This window comes from Sturnus vulgaris, chromosome 3 (genome assembly GCF_052056855.1).
Source record: "Sturnus vulgaris isolate bStuVul1 chromosome 3, bStuVul1.hap1, whole genome shotgun sequence".
Taxonomy (NCBI): domain Eukaryota; kingdom Metazoa; phylum Chordata; class Aves; order Passeriformes; family Sturnidae; genus Sturnus; species Sturnus vulgaris.
The window spans coordinates 19,341,047-19,359,577 of NC_142245.1; the positions used below are offsets into that span (position 1 = coordinate 19,341,047).

General features: G+C 43.2%; 1 long non-coding RNA gene across 1 annotated transcript in view; it reads left to right on the forward strand.

The window, feature by feature from the left end:
* LOC148224211 (uncharacterized) overlaps positions 1–16,682 on the forward strand; it is a 35,755-nt gene extending 19,073 nt beyond the window's left edge. The window contains exons 2-3 of the long non-coding RNA XR_015802836.1: positions 11,440–11,591; positions 16,475–16,682. This is a non-coding gene — a long non-coding RNA (uncharacterized LOC148224211). The remainder of the gene's footprint in view (positions 1–11,439; positions 11,592–16,474) is intronic.
* The last annotated feature ends 1,849 nt before the right edge of the window (positions 16,683–18,531 follow it).

The window sequence follows — 18,531 nt, forward strand, 5'->3', positions numbered from 1 at the left end:
GCTATCTACTCACTTGTTTATTCAGTGCAGGAATATGTTTGCATTAGGCACCCATCCAAAAGCAACTTGTTCTATTAAAAGGGAATGGGTCACAGCAGGACACTTAGAAATGGATTTCTTCAGTAGCAGACTGCAAACACCCATTATTTCCAGTTATTTTGTAAATTAATGAGGTTTTAACTCTCTGTATGTATAACTTAAAAGAAATAAAACACAAGCAGAAGAAGTCTTAAATATGTGAAAAGGTCACTCATATGAACAAATAAATTTTCATTAAATTTAAGTGTTAGGTAGGAAATACTGTTAGATAAAGTGATAATGCCAAGTGAGCACAGAAACTATACAAGCTGTCTCCTGTATTTAAAGAGCATTGAGAAAGCAAGTTGGTCAAATAAGACAAAAGTAATGCTTTGGACTTCCATTGCACGAAGGAAGAAATGATCTTCCCAAGATTGTATGGAGCTGGAAGCCACCACCCTCGTTCATCCTGAATCACAACTTGGTCTTAAATCAGTGCTTTTGAGGTCAGTAGAACTGTTTGTGGAGTTACATGTCCAGAACTTCATGGGAGAGTGGGAGAAGATTCTCAGCAGGCCCATCCCTGAAGGACATTTGAAATCTGTTTTTTCTGACTGGTTCAGTTGAACACAGCCACTAGCCTGTGAAAGGAAACAGGAACTGGGATTAAGCTTAAATTCTTCTATATGCAAACTTGCCAGGGTTTTGCTCATGTTGCTTTTTATTTCTTTCAAGTTAAAGCCAGCACATGGATGGTTTGCAGGAGCTGACTGGTGGCCAGTACTGTGTAATGTCATGATAAATTGATTGCAGGTCAGAGTTTGAACATTTGGGGATTGGGAATGGCAAGGGAGCAGGATCCGCATTTTGCTGTCTCTCCTTGAGACAATTTTCCCTTTAAAGGTCATTTTGGCAAATGTACAGAATGTGCTGTTAGAGGTTTTTGATTCTGCAGAATTTAAAATAAGTGTGCTAATCTGGAAGGCAATTGACAAGACTTTGAAGAAGATGTTTAAATCAAGCAATTGTTTTTTAAGCAGGGGTCTACTCTATGGTATTGCCCACACTGGTCAAACAATTCTCAGACAAGGTGTCAGTCTCTATTAAATTCTCTGCATAAAGGGAGTGATAGAAGCAGAAACAATAAGACAAGGCCATTAGGAAAGTTTCACATTTAAATCCTATTGTAACTGCTGCTAGAAGGTTCTGTCAGATCTGATTTCCATATTCAACACTGGCTTGCTTAAACAGAATGAGGTCTTCAGTTCCTCAAGTATAATACATGTTCATTTGCTCACAAATTCTTATTTTCTCTTTGCAAAAGATACGGAATTCTTACATGCATAACAGATAAGTGAGATTATATGTGGTATAATAGGTTGTATGCCTATTATATTGCTCTTGGCACCTCTCATATCCTCTGAGTAAGTATAAAACTGTGTCTCGTTCTTCCCCCTCCTCATAAGAGCAGTTCTGCATTTTCTGTTGAGCCAACAAAAAAAAAAAAAAAATCCAGTTATGATCCTATCCTCAAGAGTTTGTATATACCTCTTAAAAAGTGATTAATTTTAGCATGGCTCACCAGGGTGTTCAGGGAGAGAGAGAGATGTCACAGCCCTTTTGCTTGTTGGAAAGTCTAGGCATAAAATGTGTTTGAGAAAGAAATGAGTGCATAAAGCCAAATCTGTTTATATTTTTAACAACCTGCAATTTGAAGGAATGCTAAGCTAGTGGGGTAGTTTTGGAGATCTTAATCTGAAATTATGTTGAGGGTTTCAGTGTAATTGGTGAAAAATCAGTCCATTTAAGAACTAAATTAACAGTAATACAAATAATAAAGACAAATTCACAGGGGTCAGAGGCATGAAACTGATGCACTGCATTGCAAGGAAAATTTTAAAGTAACTTGTGTGTAACCAGGACTGGGAGTGGACTTGGATGGCAACGATTGAGAAATCATGTGGGATGTTTTTAGTCTTTCTCAATGAATCAAACACAATATCTTCTAATGGAACTGGAAATAACTGAGAGAACCAAGCTCTAGGGTGGAAGGTGCTGTTTTAAGGATTAATCCACAACCACTGAAAAATCTGGTGGTCCTCAGAAGACCTTACTGAAGAACTGTGTTTGTTCTCCACTGATATTTTTTACTTGGAAAGGGGAGGTGATGCAGGATAGGAAGGAGCGGGTGTGGGGGGGAAAATCTGGTTTCCATTGGAAAGATTTTTAAATGGAAATTTCCAACCACTTCTACAGTTAATGAGGAAATAGAACATTTTGTTGAAAAGATTTCATTGGGAAACAATTTCCGTTTTTCATCAAAAAGCTTTCCAGCCCAACTTTTCCAAGCAGCTCTAGTTGTCTCACACAGAGGCTGCTTGGAAGCTGATGGCACACATGGGAAAGAGCACAACTCTGCTGGCCTCAAGAGCATCCTGGAATGGGGGAGTCTGGCTGAATGTGGGGCGGGAGGGGATTAGGCGATTCTGGGAGCAGTTCGGATTGCACTCATCAGAGGGCAGTGGAGCTTGCACACAGTGACCCTCTCTGTGCTCTGTCAAAGGGTTGCACAACTTATTATACACGGCAGAGGGATCGTTTCATGCACCAGTGAAATGCAGTCTTTTGTGGGCTGGAAAATAGCAATGGCTGGACCTCAAAAAAGGCTTCGATTCCGTTTGGGATACCATAGAAAAGTCAACATTTGCTAACAGTTACCAGCCTATTGGTATCTGAGACACCACATTTTCCATTTATACTCAGAGCAGGAAGTAACTGTGGTCTTTTCATATACCACACCACGGTACTTTTGCTGGCAAATGTTCACTTTTTAATGATGACCACGATATTTTCCATTGTTTGTGCTAAAGCTCTGTTTACAGCTTAATGCAATTGTGATGTTCTGTGTTAATCATTTATCCATATGGAAAAATGTGTACCATGCACTCCTTCAAACATTGAGGAAAATACATTGATCATATAAAGAGGGACTAAAGAAAAATCACCCTTCATAGTCTTCCTGCATCATTGACTACATATATTTTGTCTTCTAGGCTTGCTGATACATATTTTTTTCTAAATTATCCTCATGGTTCTGATGAGATCAAACCAGGTCAAGATAAAACCAGCTGATAGCTGTTTCCTTCTTGAGGTCAGCTCACTCCTTGTAGAGAGAAGAGCCTGGCTGTGCTGTGAAGTGTTTTTGAGGTCTGCTGCATCCACAGCTGAAGCCCTGACTGCAGCCAGCAGAGCTGAGATTCAGGCATCGCAGCAGAGCAGCGCTGCAGGCCACTGCTGCCAGCTGAGTCACTGCACCAGCGCTGCAGAAGTGCCCTCACAGGGCAGAGCTCTGCCCATTTGATCTCTTACATGGGGTTTATGTCAAAGCCTGGTGTTCAGCAACAAGCCAGGGCCGCTTATTTGACCTCGGGCATCTGCTTTTTGGCATAATTTGTAAGCACTTTTAGAAGCACAATGAATAGGATCAAGGAGGATTTAGTTATAGTTATTTTCATTTTTGCTTGCTACAAATGCTGTGATCCATCAGCTCAGCTGGGCAAAGGACCTCGCTGACAACTCACAGGTGTCTCTGTTGTTCCAGTATTTAAAGGGTGGCTACAAAGGATATGGAGACTTGCTTTTTACAGGGGGTCACATGGAAAAAATGAGGAGTAATGGGTACAAGTAACTCCTGGGGAGATTCCATTTAGACACAAGAGGAAAAATTTTCACAGTGAGAACAATGAGCTTTTAGAACAATCTCACCAGGGTAGTGGTGGATTCCCCGAAGTCAGACACTTGTAAGATTCAGCTGGACAGGGTGCTGGGCCGTCTTGTCTAGACTGTGCATTTGCCAGGAAAGGTTGCAGCAGATGCTCATTGAGGTCCCCTTCCAGCCTGGTACCCTGTGATTCTGTGGTAAGATTCAACAGAATATAACTGTGCTGCCTTTCCTGTCAGTGAATGAAGGGTGAATTTTACCAGTCCTCTGGCAAGGATGGAAGGAGAGCTTTTTTTCCCACCTAGGGATGGAGGGGTCTCAAAGCTGGGGCTATGTTCTGTCCATGGGACTGCTACACTTGATATCGATTTTAGGGGAGAATAGTTCATAGAGAAGCTCCAACACTCCCTGCCTGGAGGGACAGTTTTTCTCCTGTGGGAGCAAGCACAACCAGTGATTGCTCCTTAGCACAGACACAGGGAGGGCTTTAAACCAGTGGAGAAGCAATCCCAGGAAAATCACCAGTAGGGCAGTCTATTTTGGGCTGCCCTGGTATGCATGGCCGGTCGCTTTATGTGCAGGAAGATGAGTTGGTGTGGCAGGAGGTCACCTTGGCTGAACAGGGAACCCCCAACTCAGTTTAGCAAACAAAACAGCACTAGGAAGAGTTGGAGAAGGGGACAGGACATTGACCAGAAAGGTAGAAGCATACAGAAGCATCTCCTGGGATTTCTGGGATGAAAACAGGCAGGCCCAGTCTCGTCTGGAGTTAGAACCAGTAAAGGGTATGAGGGGTAACAAGGGCATTTCTACATTTCTACACTGGCAGCAGGAGGAGAGCTGTTGCTGACTGGTCATACTGTGATGAAGGACACTGAAAAGACCAAGGGATTCAGTGCTTCCCTGTCTCAGCCTTTCTGGCAAAGTCTGCTCTCAGCCTCCCAGGTCTCTGCATTGCAGCTCCAGCATGGTCCCCAGTGCTCCTGAGATGAAGAGAAGCCCCATGTGAGCTGCTCATGGGCTCAGTGTATCTCAGCACCCAGGGGTGGCCAGTCCTGACAAGGGGACAAGCAGTGCACAGATTGTGTTGGGTGACAGCCTTGTCACTTTCACTGGTGAAAGGGAAACTCCTTTTATCCTCTCAAAAAGCAGGGCAAATGTGTCCCATGCTTCAGACAGTAACAGATTTATCTTTGGCTGATGGTTGGATGATCACAATCCAGCAGCTGTCGCTCACCAGGCAGGTTTACAAGAACTACTCTCCCTTCTAGGCAAATACAGAAGGCCCAGATTCCACCTGGCTTGGTATTTTGCAGTCACAGGGAAATCAGCAGGAAGCTTGTATGGATCACATGAGAGGCAGGCAGGACTCTGCCCTGGGGCTCTTGCAAATGCAGGGTTGGTCTTCTGAAATTACAGAAGTTGCATCTATTTTATGGTATTTGAAGGATCTGACCTGTTATATTTATTTTGCAGATGGCTTCTTTGACCTGCTGCTGTTTCTATTTTTTAAAATGAGGTTCTCAAGAAACATTTATCTATTAAATCAGGTCATTAAAAAAATTGCGTTTCCTTCCTGAAGTCCGTAGTGGTTTTTCTGTCTAAAAAAAGTGGGACATGCAACTATCATTTCCCATGTGCATGATCACAGAACAGTATTAGCAGAGACCAGGGTCATTTTTATAAAATGAGCATTGCTCCCCACCATCCTCTAGTTGATAAATAAACAATGGACTTCCATAACCAGAACACAAAACAAAGTCTCACCAAACTAAATATTTTAAACAGAAAGAAAAACCTGACTGAGTTTTCAGGTTTGTTTCTCTTTTCTTCTTCAGTTTTCAAGTTTTTTGTTTAGGGCTTTTTTTGTTTTTTTGTTTTTTTTTTTTCCAGTTTTCCCAAGTTATCCATTATTTGTCTGACTCTAATTGTATTTGGAGCCCAAATTTAGGTTATATGGAGTGCTTGTCTGCATGAGCTCAGAAGTAAGGCATCAGCTTTTCCAGCTGATGACTCTGGGAGATCCTGGGAAGACTCTAAGGCCTTGCAGCACATTTGTGGGCTGACTGCATCCAGAAGCAGCACTGGCTGCTGAGGGGACTACGAGGCAAAGGCTTGTGCCCATGTTGTGAATGTTTTTAACACCTAAGATAGCAAGGCTGTGGACAGATTGCTTTTTGGGGTGTTCTAAGAGATTGTGTTTGAGAGAAATAGTTACAGGAGCCAGAAGTGTGAAAGGGAGTACTTTAACAGCCTAACCAGTTATGTTCCACTTCTCCTGACTGATTCTAGGCTCTAAACCATTTGCTTGTGTAGATTTTATAATTTTTCTTGCCTGCAACACCAATTCACTGAGAGTTGCTCCTACCAAGTATTGACTACACTCAAATTCCATCACACTGCCTTTGCTAGGGGCAATGAGTCTTCAATACACTCCTGGCTCCAGCTCTAACATGTTCTGAAATGAGAATGGTGGATCTAAATTGGTTTGAAATGGATTTAGGGCATCACTGTGGTTTGAAGACCCACCCTGTGGGACTGCTGAAGATAATGGTGGCATTGGGTTGGGCTGTACTGGTGGAAGTCCTATTACTTTGCTATTCTGAGAGCTGTGCTTTGCAAAAAATCTAGGGATTTAATTCTGAGTCTTTCCTTTCATAGACCCAAGAGTCAGTGGAATTATCCCAAGTGTTGCGAGCATGTGTTTTGAAGGCAGCTTACAGAGCAACCTAACAAATCTAAGATCAAAATTTCCTGAAGATCTCATGTTTAAAAGTGAGCAAACCAATTCTTGCTGAGGCAAAGCATTTCCAGAGTGATTGGCTTTTGCACACCTTAAGGAGGGCCTTACCTGATGTGTAGGGCACACTTGATATGCCACTGCAAGTCCTCTTGTTCTCACCCGGAGGTTGTTGTGATGTGAATGCTGACGATGCTCAGCAGGCTGAATTGCCAATATGATGTGGAGAATCTTCTGTTTGTACTGCTGCAAGCACAGAAACAGATGTCCTGGACCTTCCTGGCTCTGGTGCTCCAGTGCTTGCAGCACCTCCACAGGTGACAGCATCCTAGCATCACCCACCAAATGGATGAGCTCTGTGCTGGTCACTCTTTGTTCTCTTGGGCCAAGACCAACAAGTGCAGACACTGAACCAGTACAAAGAGACCTGAAAAAGGAGGCACATCCCACAATCCTACTTAAAGGTCGCTCTTCCATGTGGCTCTGCCTTGTGAGGGGAGAGGCAGTGCCTCTGTGATTTAGCACTTTCACATTTCCCCTTGGTGTGTTTGCAAGAGACAAATCAATAGAGGATTTGCCAAGCTGTGAGGAGGCTGCAAAATTCTACAGCCATGACCACAATAAACAGGAGTGGCAGAAGCATGAGTGAATTGTGCAGGTTATGCCAGACAAGCAGTGATAAAACTTTTATAGTCCCATCCCACATTTTGTGCATGTCCCATCTTTGCCTGGGTTTATTGGATTTGGGGTTTTAAGTTTTTATTGAAAATAATTCGTTGCTATGGAAACAACTGTATCCATTAAACTGGGTGGAGCTTAATGACACCCTCTGAGGCTAAGATCAGCTCATCATTTAATTTTAATGATGTGCTGTAACGTTTGCTGCAGTTTGTCATTTTATTGTGGTTTCATCCATCCCTCCTATGCCCCTTTAATTTTTCCCACCTACCCATTGTCTCTGGAGGCATGGATGTAGAGAGCTCTTTTGGGCAGGAGCTCTCTGCATTTATAGTGTCTTTTAAACACTCTCAGTTATGCTGCTGAATTAATCCCAAGCAATATCAATTTGGTTGTAAGCAAGCTTCATTTGGTCAGAGAGAGGCACAAAAAATGAAATGATGTCTGCGTAGTCATGCAGTTGAGCAGTAGTAGAGAGGGATTTATACCAAGACAGATACAAATAGCTAGATTCTATAGCTACATCTCTATAGGTATTCAGCCACCCTCACACCCCCTCTGCTCTTAGAACACTGCAGTTTCCAGATTTTCTAGTTGTGGAGAGAACAATTTACCTTATGGTTACTTCTGTTTCTTTTTGGTGTAAAAACACTTCTGGTACTAATTCTAGAGGATCCTCTAAAAGATAAATTGAGAGTGAACTCAAGGTTGAATTGTAATTTTTATGATAGCTGCCATGTGATTTGGATGTGAATTTCTTAGTACAATGGCAGCCAGTGTGAATGTGGATTTTGGAAGGACAGATCTGTTCCTTTTGGGTATTATACTGGAGTCAATTCCTTGTTTGCCAAAGATAAGTCTGAAATGATTGCAAACATCGAGTCTCACTCTTTAAACATTCTATACTTAGAAACAGAGGGCTGGGGAATAGGGATTACTTTAAAAGGGAGTAAGCTGTCATTGACCATAGAAAGGCAATATGTATTTATCAAATGCCTATACTCTAGGGGGATAAAATCATAAAGAAATTATTTTTTCTCATTTTTAGAGGTGGTCATTTGGGAGGTGGAACATAATGATGGTTAAATAACATTCAGCAGAACAAATCTGTGGCCTCCCAAATGATTATATGACAGGTGAATAGTTGCATTGAAGTCAAGAGTAATTTTAGTTGGGTGTAAAGAGAAGCATGTAGGTATTTTTAATGAGTTTGTCAACTTTGATTTCGAGTGGAAGTTCATCAGGTTTAAGACATGACATCTTCCTTGGGATTTCCTAACTAAGTGTTGTACCTTAAAGGAATGATTTAGGGGCATGCAATGTGACTGATTTGGTCCCAGTTTATAGTCTTGCTGTTGCTATCACGTGTCTCGCTGTGCATCCATGGACCCCTTCTCCATCCTCACACAGAGCACAAGCTCAGTGACCATCAGGCCAAGTACCTGGCGTTTGTGAAGCATCTTGTGTCCCAGCACATGCCTTTCCCTGGGCAGCATGCACTGCTGGTGGTGTGGTTGGGATGGCAGGGGCAGCACAGACTGCCCTCGTGAGTGAGAGGTGGCAAGTAGAAAAAATATCGGTTAATGCACCAACATCAACCTCAAGATGAAGTGCTGTGGAATATTTTCCTGCCCACACAGTGCTGTGTGTCATCCAGACCCTGCTCTCCTGCCAAGTTAATCACTCTATGTACAGCTTGTAAATGGTTTGAAATTGTGAATGATATGTTTCTGAATAACCATGAATGTTTTCATGGGTATATCTTTAAAATTTTCCACAGATGGTTCGGTGGTTAGTCTGTGATTTATCAAATGTTTGAATCATTTCCTACAGAGCAAATCAGAATATTGTTGGGAATAAAGATTACCTAACTTTCTAGTGTTTCTACATTGCTCCTTTCAATGGATGGGGTCAATTTAGTTATCACATGGAACAAAGAAATTTCAAGGCTGATGACACAATGCTTGTAATTTGTTGCCTTTGAGTAACTGGGGTTTGTTTCCTTGGACATTTGCTGGATCTAATGTTAAGCATTCATCAAAATACCTGGAGAGGAATGAGCAGTGCCAAGAGCAGTTGCTTGAGGCAGAGCAGCTCATGGGGGAGCTCAGTGGCAGGCCCGGGGTGTGTCCCATACTCTCTGGGTGGCAAGCATGGACACCCTCAGTTACCCCTTGGCAGGAAGCGTTTGGGAGCTCTGGATAAGGCACCAGTGCCCCTGTGCCAAAGGCAGCTCCTCTCACCAGCCCCTTTGCAGACATTTCATCAGTGCTGTAGCCTTGACATGCTGACGTACCAGACAAGTTGAATGCCTGCATTTCAGCACTCTCTTATTTGTCACCTCTCCCAGGGAGAGCTTTTCCTGTCGATTCCAGCTCTGCCCTCCTGGTGGGACACGGCTGCCAATTGGAGGTGTGGTAGGGAAGACCTGGGAAGACCTGGATTTTGCCCTGGTTTTCTGAGGTGGGGGACGAGGTCGTGCTTCTGTGCCTAAAGGCCCAAACAGAGTTATACCAATGCTGCTCCTCTTCAGCCTCTCCTGCTCCTGCTCCCACAGACACTTGGAATGGGGCAGAACTGTGCATTAATGGGGGAAATGGTGGCACTGGGAATCTCTCTGTCACCCTCCACACTGTGTTTCTCGGTCAGGCTGGGAAGGTGGTGACCAAGCTCTGGAAAAAAGATGTCCCTTTCCATGCAGGGGCTTGTGAGGTGAGGAGTGGGCACAGGGCTGTGGATCACCTCCAGGTGCACAGTGGGACCTGTGACCTCTCTGGGGTATGTTTGCCATCTGGAAAAGGGTACCACTTGCTTTATTGTTTTAAAGGCTCTTTTCACTGACTCGCTATTTTAGAGCCCTATTTGCAGTCCTGTGTTTAAAGGTATGGGCTGGGCACTGCCACTGCTCCTGGTGTGAGCAGACAGCAATCCCCAGCTGTCAGCTGGCTTTGCTGGGGTGTCCCAGTAAGTGGATAACCTGTGAGCTGCAGGCTGAGGGATGAGAGGAATGAAAGGAATGTCTTCTTTATTTAAAAATTAAAAAAAAGAGAAAAAACTGACCATGTTTCTCAGATCTCATTTAAACGTGAACTGGTTATCCAAAACATTGGTGCCTGTAAACAGATCCTGAGTCTCCCCTTTTAATGATATCTTACTTGTCAAGGTGACAACTAAGCTGTCTGCTGCAAAGAAAAGAAAGGGAGAAAAGACTTCAACTTCTCAAAACCACTTAAGTTTTTCCTTTATGAAATGCATCGATAAATATAGTTCAGCTAGCACCCTGCTGGTGTTATAATGTCTGAGAGCTATGGCAAGCTTTCAAACAAAGCCAGCAAAACCTATACTTAGAAGCAACCCTCAGATTTTCATGCAAAGCACAGAAATGAAATGGGAGTGATAACAAAAGGGGGAGGCTGGTGGCTTGCCTACGTGTGTCTCCCAACTCAGCTGCTGTGTCAGACTTTGCTGCGAAAACCCTTGGAATCGTGATTTCCAGGAATGCAGCCGTGTCTGTGCCTCCCTGTGCACCACCACGGGTGCATGCCCTCATATGTCTGACCTTTTCAAAAGTCTGTTGACATGTTCAGAAATAAACTTTGCGATGTAAAGATAACATATTGGGTTGGGAATAAACAAATCAGCCCTAAGAGAACAGGTCCTTTAAAAGCCATGGGGAGCTCTTGCTGGGGTCTGGATGCATGCTCAGGTCTGGCAGCTGAAGCTGGCATCTGGCTTCTCTTGTGTCTGCAGGACCTTTCTGGTGCTTATCCCTGCAGGACTGAAGCACCCTCTGTGTGTTCATCAGCTTATCCTCACCTCACCTCTGGTGGGTGCATGAGGAGAAAGCAAGAGATTGGGAAATGAGTTCCCCTTCCACTCCTCTTACTTCAGAGAGATTGAGTGACTGCCCAGCTGTGAGGCTGCTGCTGCAGCTGGGAGACCACCATCTCCTGAACCCTGGCATGGGGCTCCACCCCAGGACCACCTTCCTTGCTAAGTCTTGTCAATCTGTCTGGCTTTTAAAGCCTCAGATGCTCCCAGTTTCATCTTCACTGTCCCTGTCCAAAGTAAATCTAGCTCAATGCCTTCTCTGAAAGGGTGGCACCTTTTCACAGGCACTCTATTTCTTTTCATCAGGCTGGTGGTGTGAGGAGAAATAAGCTTCTGTGTCAGTTTACCATGCGGCCTGGGCAAATACAATTTTTTCACTGTAAAATGGAGTTTGTTATTTCCTTGGGTTGCCTGGGTGAAGGCCTTGTTGGGTATCTTATGCTCTCTGCAGGTCCCTGTTGGAGAAGGATTCCAGGTGTGAGCACATTGTCCTCCTTCACAGCAGCATGGGCCACATGTCAGGAGTGGCTGATGGCACATCTGGCTAACCCAGAGAACACAATTCCCTCATGTATCTTCTGGACTTTGCCTTGGTTTCATCAGGTAAGGACAGGAGGTTGCCAGGGGATTAGAGTGCTGGACAGGTGCTTAGAGGTTAAATTCCTGTTTTGCCACTGGCTTCTGGTGCTACTTTGGCCAAATGTACAAAACATGGCCTCGCAGCCCTTTTAATCACACAAATTGTTTTTAGTCCTTGTAACGTCTTAAGATGTAAATGGGAGTGGCTCTGTTCAGTGTTTCCAAAGATCAGCAGTTTTTGTTTTGCTCGAGAGAGAAATACCTAAATCCCTCAGGAAGGTTGTTTAAACTTGTGCTGGGTTTGGCTGGGGAGGGGTAGATGCTTATGTTGGGCTTTTTATAATTAAAATCCTTCCTGACTTGCTTGCCTGTGGTGAAACAGTTTGACTAAGATTACTTCTGTAAAATCAAAAAACTGTATGGTCATGCCTTGATCATTTTGGGAAACTACAGAAATGGGTAATTCCTATCATTGACATACATATCTGTTTAGTCATTTACTGAAAAACTTTCATTTTTTTTATCAGGCAAATGGGAAACCACTGCTCTGAGCCAACAATTGTGTGGATTTCTCCATGGGACAGCAATTTCTTTTTATTTCCCCTTTAACTCATTGAAGAAAGAGTTTGTCAAGCAAAGCCGTAAATGAAACACTTAAGCAATATGTAACTAAGTTTTTTCTCCTAATTTTCTTCTTATTTTTCCTGCTTTTGGAGCAGATGTAATCTGATCCTGACAGCTATATTGAGAGAGATTTGCAGTGCTCTTTAATCAAGAGCAAGTACGTAGAAGAGTGTCAGAGAAACACATGAAGATTAGGAGAAACTGGACAGAGCTATAAATGCTATCCCACTTTAAGAATTGCCATTGACTGCGAAGCAGCTGATGAACATTTTCTAATGCAAGCTCTGCTATTATAGCTTTGTAGGGGATTTATTCCAAGGAGTGACTTTTTCAGTAATTTTCTGACCCAGCTCATTAAACGCTAAGCTGGGAATGCCACACTTGGCTCACTGCTTTAACATTTTCTGCTGTCTTAGCTAACTGTTGTTCTTTCTGCTGCTCACTGATCACTGAGTCAGAGAATGATTCAAGTGTTGTTTGAACAACAATGTTTGAGGATTGTTTATCAGTGACTCCACGTCTGCGAGAGGTACATTTTGCAATATGTACTTCTGATTTTTTCCCTCTGATGGTCTGGAGGTCTGGTGGTGTTACAGGTCTGATGGCTTACCTCACCTCTATGTGACTCACTCCTTGTGGATCCCACTCTTACCTGAACTCTCCCAGTGAACTGCACTAGCAGAAGGTTAATGTTGCTGGGCCTGGGAGCAATGTGCTTGCCTTTGTTTAAAGGTAGAGCAAATATGATCCCTGCCTTCAGAAGCCTTAATTGGGATGGCTCCCACCTCCTTGCAGAGGGGAGGAGTGCAGGATGGGGTGGAACAGCCATGGAGAAGGTAGGCAATGGCAAAGGATGAGGCAGAGTTGTTTTGGTCGTCCTCATTCTGTCATGAAATGTCCCTGTGAGACATCAGCCTTGGAGGAGCAGCTCACAGTCGCTTTTCTCCTCTGGGGCTTTTGCCAGCTGCTGGTTTAGCTGAGCCAGGGCCCCGAGGTGTTGATTTCTCTCTCAGGAGGACGAAGGTCTGAGTTCACCTTTTCAGGAAAGGACATGGCCAGAGGTATTTTCTGTGCACTGTCACTAGAAAGCCACACCATCAATCAGGCTTTGCTTTGCGGGGTCTACAAAAGAGGAGTCTGGTGTGTACAGCTCTCTTCACTCTCCTATGGAGGGGTTGGGTCATGCCAGTCCATGTAACCCAATAGTTACCCCGTGGGGAAGCAGTATCAGTGTCATATGCCATAGGAGAATGATCTGACCTTTCTTGTTTATATGGTAAGTGTGGCCAGGAGGCTTCTTTGTCAGCCTGATAGTCCCAGCTGCCAGCTCTTAGTGTGTCTTGTGAGCTGCAGAGCTCTTGCCAGGGCTTTGAAGTGAACAAAGAGTTATTTGGAGTTGCAGGGTTTTATTTCATAGAGAGCTCCTGTGCATGGCTCAAATGAAAATGTTCTCCTGAGTCAGAACTCACACATTCAGCAGTGCTGGAATGGTGGTGGGCTGGAACAGCACACAGTAAATGCAAGTCAGTTTGTCTCTTTCCAAAACCTAAACATCATGAAGATAAGGTTGTCTTGGTAGTTAAGGACAGACTTTAAAATTTTGCTGTTGGAAAAATCAGCAGCTCAGAAGCTCAGAAATTTCGATTTTAGTAGAGCATGCTGGTAAAGAATGCCTTTGTGGAGGGCCAGTCCTTTGATTCGCCTGAGGCTGTAGAGCCTTCTTGGGTTTAACACTGGCAAAACATTTGAGTGATATCTACTGTTTCTCTAAAGAGAGGTTCAGTTGCCACAAGTTTTCCCACACTGCTCCAACATCTGATCCCTCTCTACAGGAGGTGAGTGACTAAAAGCAAAGTCCTTGGAAGGATGTACTCAGTCTTGCTCTATTTGGTTCACAAACGTGGGTGGCTACCCAGTAGATCTTTCTATTTCCCAGGATGCTAGCATGATACTTTTTGTATAAAATATCTAAGAAAAAACCTCATATTGGTTAATGTTATGCAAGCAAATGTTTTTATGAGGCAGAACAATATAATTCATCTATCAAATCAGATTTGCTTCTTAAAATTAATCTCAAACCCCTTAACTGGTTTAAGGTGCCTGTGAGCTGGTTGTTAGATGCCTGCTCACGGTCAGAGACTCTTCCCTAAACTGATAAGAGTAACAAAGAGGAAGGAGAATCCCCATTGTACAGGATAAAAATGAAGCGATTCACTCCAAGTCACAGATGAGGTCTGGGAACAAAACTCTAATTCTCTCCAAGTCTCAGACGCTTCCTTGCAAATACTTCCCTGCTTTATTATGCTTTATCCCATCCATACAATAAAATCCTGCTGACTGTATGCTAAGGGAGCCCTTTCATGCTCTTGCTGCTGCAAATGAGATGTGAATGTATCTGAGTGATAATTGCAACTTATTAATTACAGCAGCAGCGTACCTGACATCACATCTGTTACTCTGATGCTGTGCTCAGTCCCAGTCAGGGGCAGACCATGCTGGTGTAAAACTCACTGGGATTGCCTGAATGTGCATCTGTGCTTCTCACACAGCAGAGCAAAAGGCAGGAGTCTCTGCAAGAACCAAACCCACAATCTCATGAGTTTTTCTAGGTCAGACTGGCTTGAAACCTGAGCAAATCCCCTTTTTTTGTGGGTGTCCTACCAGGAGCGCTTAGGTAGGACTGGGCTGCTGAAATGGTGGGAGGAAGAGGCGTGGCATTTGTTGTATGAGCACAGGCCATTGAAGCCACCTGGCCAGGGGGCATAGGCACAGTCAGTGTGTCCTTTCTGTCTCAACACTTGGCTGCTCAAAATAGTCCTGTGTCTTACCTAGGACCTTATAGGAAATGGTTCTCCATCGCATACCAATATTTTGGATTATAATGCTCATTTCACTCTGGGATTAACCTGAGATTTTTGTGTTCTATTCCCCATACAGCAAGCATGAGGCCATCCATAAAAAACTCATCAAACAGTAGAGAAGATAAAGGCTTCAGTCTATGCCCTCAGGAGCCCAAAGGGAACATTTGACCTGAGTTTCTCAGGGGCAGGAATGTGTTAATTTGCCAGGCTGTGGGCTGATCTGGGAAGAAACCAGCCTTGGTTTTGGGCATTATTTATGTGTCAGAATGTAACTCAGTCCAATCCTGGATGGTATTCTCTGTTCTCAGTAAGTTTTCTTACAAAGGCCTTCACTTAAAAAAGCCTTAAATAACACTGTAAGGGAGGAGTGTTAACACTGAATTACTGCTGAAACAAAGTTTAATTAACAAGTGCGAAAAGCAAGTAAGGCTCTCTTTATGAAATCTTCCTTGATACATTTAGATAAAGACAACGTAGGTAGCACTCAGCTTTCAAGATTTCCTTATCTTTGGTAGCTCTCAGGGTCTTCCTCTCAGGCTTGGACTTCTGGCAAAAACTCAGCAGTTTTAATTGATGGATGCAGATAGTACTGCCAGAAACAGAAAGGTGTGGGCTGATGTATAGCTACTATCAACATTCGTGGGGAGTGGCTGGGACACTCACTTCTGTCTTTGCAAGCTTTCCCCAAGGAGTGCCAGCAGACTGTGTATTCTCTCCGGCCAGAACCAGGTGTTGCTGAAAAACTAAGTTACACTCAGCAGCAGAGGTCAGCAAAGAGGGCAGGTGAGGGGGATGGAGTGTCTCAAACCCACTGTAAAGGCTAAGGGGAAGTTTTGAGAAGATGCTCACCTTTAAGATTAAGCTTTCAAAGTTTGGCCCTCAGGTAAAGGACTTTGTGGAAACAGTCCCTTTTTAAAAAGTGCTGCATGCCCATTGAAAGCAGTGACTGATGATTTTGAAGAGCATCTGGAGCCCTAATCTTTCATTCAGACCACACTTTCTGTTCTAACTAAGGAAAATAAATTGCATGCTCTTATTTATCTTTCTTCCTCAAACACTCAGAGATTTGAAAGCTGCAAAAGAAGCAGAAGGAAATATTTTTCTTCCACAAAAGACGTGATTCCCTTGTGAAACACAGGAATTAGGCAAGGTTCAGGGAAGGAAGGGAATTTTATGGTTGGGCCTTAGAGGAATTATGAAGACCTGCTGTAAAGGAAAGCCGTGAGTTTGATGTCTGTGTTTCTCAGTGTATTTGAACATCACTTGCTGCTGGGGAACAAGATGGTTTGTGTATATTTTAGATGTTTTATTTATTCCTTTGGTTGTAACAATTGGGTACGAATATAAGATCACGAATGAAGAACAGAGCCCAGAGAGAAACTTGTGCAGCAGGCATGCTCCTGTTGTTTTCCCTTTGGACAGGAGGAAGCAGAGCCATGAGATTGCAAAAGAGGGGTCTTACTTCTACCTGCTCTTGTCTGTGTGAGTAGGTGAGTATAACTAAATTTCTGTTCATGTACCCCACAGACAGTGTTTAAGTGCCCTTAAGTCCCTATGTCATATTAAATGCAATACCAGATGAAGGCTACTGAAAATTATCTCCACTGTGCCAGAACTGAATGTTTCAAAATCTCTGGGTGAAATGCCATTTTTTCATTCTCCAAAACTATATTCTGGGAGGATAATGTCTACTGTATACCTCTAATTGTACTATTTCTATTTTCCCTAGAGACAGTGAATGTCTTTTGTAAGGGCTAGTGGTTTTGGCTCTGTGGTATGATATACCTTTTTTCTTAGGAACCTCTGCTAGCTCACTGTCATGGCTCATTATTCCAATTAATCACTGATGACAGTAATACTCACAATAAAGTTAATACATATTTATTCCAGTAAGACTGAGCCAACACTTTAATTCTGTTTCTAAGTGACTCCAGTGAAGTTGGCATGTCAGATTATTGTTTCACTACCCATGTTAGTGAGGTGTAAGTGTAGTAGTACAGCTGTTAAAAAGAAGTTGCACAGTGATTCCATGTGAAAAGGCTTGAATCAATTCTCAGAAATGTTTGATCTGTCAGTCAGATGTGAAGATGATTTAAGGAGAACCTATACACTTTATTGCATCTTCATTTTAATTTTTCTGTTGGACCTCGTTGAGGACTGGTTTGGATCTTTGCAGTGATTTCAACAGGTCCTTGTGTCATGCCTTAATATATATAATCTGTATTTTTTACTGTCAGGTTCCTGAGCAGACTAATGAGCCTGACATTTGCAATCAAGCCCAAGTTTCTTATGTGAAATGGCTGAAAATAATTTTATCTAATTCACCCATTTGTCTTTACATGATGGAGCCCCTCTGGAGAACATGCACTATCTCTGGAGTACAATGTGTTTGTGTCTTGGGTTGCAATGCAGGATGTAACCAAAAGTATGTATTCCATCACCATCTGTGGAAACCAGGTGGGGCAGTGTTCTTTATCTTTTCCACAACCCATCCTTCCTCCAGGGAGATATCTTCTGTTAATGGGCCATTGAGTCCCACTGCATGACTGATAAAATTACATCATCCCATTGGGAGATGCTCCACCCAGGGGGAGGAGCCAAGCCTTTCCTACCTAGATAAAAACGGAGATTTGGAACACCAGAGCAGCCTTTTTTCCAGAGGATTCTGGAGGAAAACCAGACCCTTCCACATCATCACTGGACCTTCAGAGGAAAACTGCACCCTTCTACAGGAGCACTGCTTCAACAGAACCACATCTGTCATCCAGGAGGATGCAGCCACCATTTAATGGGACTGCTACCAACACCCTGACTGACTGATGGGGTGTCAGGTTGTATTCTGACTCTGTCAGTGTTTTGGTTTTGGGGTATTTTTTTGTATTACTGCATTTTTATTTTCATTTTCTTAGTAAAGAACTGTTATTCCTATTCCCATATCTTTGCCTGAGAGCTTCTTAATTTCAAAATTTTAATAATTTGGAGGGAGGGGGTTTACATTTTCCATTTCAAAAGAGGCTCCTGCCTTTCTTAGCAGACACCTGTCTTTTAAACCAAGACAGATTTTGGTGCCCAATGTGGGGCACGAGGGCATCAAGAGAAAAAGGAATAACAGTTCTTGAGTAACCTAATTTTTTGTGTGCTGGATATAGAAACCTCATTAGGTGGCACCATGTGGTCTAGCTTATCCTGGTTCAGGTGGCACATGGTCATAGCTATATTTCTCCCATTTGCAGGTCCTTATCTAAACATGGGTCCTATCACTAAGGCTACTGTGGCTGTTATCCAGTTTGCTTTATGGGTTAATAAGGTGAGGAATTCATGGATTTTTAACTTCCTCTGGAAGGCAGGCACATGGATTTAGAACTATTGCACATTAACTGTATGTGTTAGAGGTTACTTCAATAATGGTACCTGCTGTGAGGAAATGATACCAGGGGAAATTATCTCCAAATCTTCACCCAGCTTTTTGGGTCTACTCC